The sequence below is a fragment of the Pseudorasbora parva genome, chromosome 1, assembly GCF_024679245.1.
Source record: "Pseudorasbora parva isolate DD20220531a chromosome 1, ASM2467924v1, whole genome shotgun sequence".
Lineage (NCBI taxonomy): Eukaryota > Metazoa > Chordata > Actinopteri > Cypriniformes > Gobionidae > Pseudorasbora > Pseudorasbora parva.
This window is the reverse complement of record NC_090172.1, coordinates 30,923,452-30,927,145: the sequence shown is the minus strand read 5'-3', so window position 1 is coordinate 30,927,145 and position 3,694 is coordinate 30,923,452.

Here is a 3,694-nt window from a genome sequence, read left to right as displayed (position 1 = left end):
TTTTGTCTTGTTTCAAGTACAAATATCTAAAAACTATAAATTTGATCTAAAATCTAAAGTAAGCACATTTGACTTAAAACAAGTAAAATTATCTGCCATTGGAGTAAGACAAATAATCCTAATGGAAATAGAAACAAGATTGTTTTTCTTACCCTACTGGCAGATCATTTGTAAAATAAGAAAAATGCACTTAAACTAGTTTATTAGTTTATTAGTTTATTATTTTTCTTCCCTGGGAAACAAGACTAAATACCTTGTCATTTTTCTCATGTAGAAAAGGCATCTTGATTTAAAAATCTTTAGATAGTTTGACTAAACAATAAGACAAAAATACAAAGTAAGAAAAGCATTCTTTGAAGTGCAGGTACATTAATTAATTGCACATATTTTTATCATGTGACAAAAATGGCATGTCCTTTTATACAGGATCCTGACATTCACTTGATAAACCTAAAAGTAACCTACAAATTTGAATTTCTTTTAGGATTTCCAGTGGTTAGATACATTGATGACAGATATATTTCCTCTCCTTCATCTGTCAGTGGTGCTGGTGTTTTGAGAGTCTCTGCCTTACTGTTGGCTGTTTTGAGTAGAATTCAAATTTTAATTTCATTACGCTAATTAATAAAATGTAACAGGTGGGGTCAGAGAACATTCTTACAGTATGTGAAAAGAGCATTAGACTATGTGGGAGAAGATGTTGCACATTGAAATAGACACTGAATGATAGTTATTTAATAAAAAATGAAAAAAACAAAACAAAAAAAAAAACCAACCAAATATATATTGTGAGAGATGGAGAGGAGGAGCGCTGAAGTAAAACCCTGCCCTCAGTATTCTGTTTAACTTGGAAATAAGTCACAGAACTGAAGAAAACCACGACAGGCTGGATTCACCACATGACAGCGATCATGTATGTTTCATGCTTATTCTAAAACCTTCAGTTCTTCTAATGCTAAGAAAATCTTTTTTTTATATACGGATAAACCCTCTTTTCACGTAGCCGCAATGTTATATTGTCATGTTTATCAAATTAAAACTGATAAATAAACATAGGCCCACTTCATTTATAGTGTTTAGGCTTATGATGAACTTTATTCTTGTACAAACAGATGCTGTACTAAGCAGTACATAGAGTATTGAAAGAAAATGTCTCCAGAAAAATCTGTGTATTGACAAATATTGTATTTGTTTCACTTAATCTGTTTTAAGAAAGTGTCCAACGTGATCTCATGAAAATACGTGAGTATTTTTACGTAAAGTGTGATTCTACTACACGTACATTTACTAACGTTTTCACACACAATAAAACGTACAATACTGACTTATTAACAGCACTAAAATGTACAATATTGACGTTAATGTGTAAGCAGCCAGCCACCGGCTCCCATAAATCGTGGCATTAATATTGTTTATTTTATATCCAATAGTCACATCAATACATGTTTTCAGTCACATTTATTAAATGCATTTTACTAAGTTAATCAACCAAATATAAAATAACAGAAATAACATTTTGCTCTCGTGACATCACTACAAACTCATTTCGGATGACTAGATAATGTTAAAAGAAGACTGAAATTTAAAACCGTCAGATGAATAACATTCTTGCCAACCATTTTGTAGTATTTCGCTTGTTGTTTGCTGTGAGACATAAAAAGGCATTTTCTCCTATTCAGCAACTGGCGATCACAATATACACCAAAACACAACATCAATTCACAAAACGCAACACTTTATTCGTTTGCTGTAATCCAAATCGTTAGAATCCATATGTTTGCGAGAAACAAATCTAAAATTGAGCCTGGTGATCTTCATCTCCATTAGTCTTCATCTCCTCTCAGTAGCGCAACGGCAAACATCAAATCTCGCGCTCGTAAATTCAAATTTAAAAAACGCGCCCTCATGAAGCGTTACGACATGATTTACGGCAGTGGCATCGAACGCTCATTGGCTCTCGCCTGCTTCGTCACAGATTTTTGACATGCCGTGTTTCAGTCGATTTGTATTTGAAATGGGAAACGCGCAACTTCACGGAGAGAAGCCAGATTAATATTTTCATTGATTAATAGCTAACATTCTGCTCTGTACCTCATACAAAACTATTAACGTTATATACCACCAGAGAGGACTGCGACTGCAACACATCTTCATTTGGACTACTTTTGGTACCGCTTTTGACATTTTTGCAATAAATAAATTATTGTGATTACACTGGTCTGTCTGTTATGCTTTGATTTATAACAGTACGTTGTTTTAATAAATGCTAATGGGTAGGTTTAGGGGTAAGTGTAGGATTAGCCGTTCAAAATATTTTTTTTTAATGCTATATTGTTACCAAAATCGTCATTTTCCAACGTTTTACCTTTTATTTTCTTTATATTCTGTATTAAATTGGTAGGTTTAGGTTTTGGGTAGTGTTAAGGGATCGTAGATTAATCAATAAAATGGTCAAAGGGAAATTATATAGATATCTTTATGATATAACAAAACAAAAAAAATGTTTTTACCAGAATAAAGTTTTGTATTCTCAAAAAAAAAAAGATTTCATGATGGATTCGTAAATATATTACGTTTTTTAGCTGTAAAAATGTAATAATACTACGTTTAAATGTTGCAAATACGTCTATATTTTACATTTTAGCACTTCTCCAAACGTACTAAGACCTACGTTTAGTCTCTTTGAAAGTAACGTATTAATACCTACGTATTAACGATGAGACCAGGCTGAAGTGTCAGACTTCACTTCTCCGTTTGCAGCTCGTCTCCGCCTGCACGCGGCTAATCTCTCCGATCGGTTACATCCAGCCGCAGCTGATATCGAACACACCTTTCGACAAAGGAACATGTGACAAGTAACCTAAAAGACAACACAAACTGAAAGTCATGTGAAAAATACATTTTATGTTTTAAAATGGATCATTTTTTTTCTTTTATGCCAAAAAACATTAGGATATTAAGTAAAGATCGCATTCCATGAAGATATTTAGTAAATTTCCTAATGTAAACAAATAAATAAAAACATTACCTCAAAATAATCTTCTTTTACTTGGCATTATGGGGTAATGTTTTTATTTATTTATTTTACTTTATTTTTATTTTATTTATTTTACTCCCAAACCAGCTGCGAGAATAAAATGACGTCATTTTGTTCTCGCAGCTGGTTTGGGAGTTCTCGCAGCTTGTTCTTGACACTTTGCCTGAGCAGAACTTTTTTCTTGCGGGTGTCCGAGAACTATTGTGTGATTGGTCAGACATTTAATGTGGCCGTGGTTAATGTGGAGAAACACAGATGATCAGCACCTGCTTTTCACGTGAATTATCGAATGTACTGGCCAGAACGAACTTTGTTCGTGTTCTTGCCACCTCGAGAAAACTAACATATTTCTTTGTTCTTGCAGAGTATATTCCAAGCCTAAGTCCAATAAATTGTCTGTAGACCTCCGAGACAGGACTGTAACGAGGCACAGATCTGGGGAAGGGTAAACATTTCTGCAGCATTGAAGATCCCAATGAGCAGTGGCCTTAATTATCCTTAAATGGAAGAAGCTTGAAACCACCAGGACTCTGAGTGATCGAGGGTGACTCAATGGTCACTCTGACAGAGCTCCAGTATTTCTCTGTTAAAAGAGGAGAACCTTCCAGAAGAACTACAATCTCTGCAGCACTCCACCAATCAGGCCTGTAATGGTAG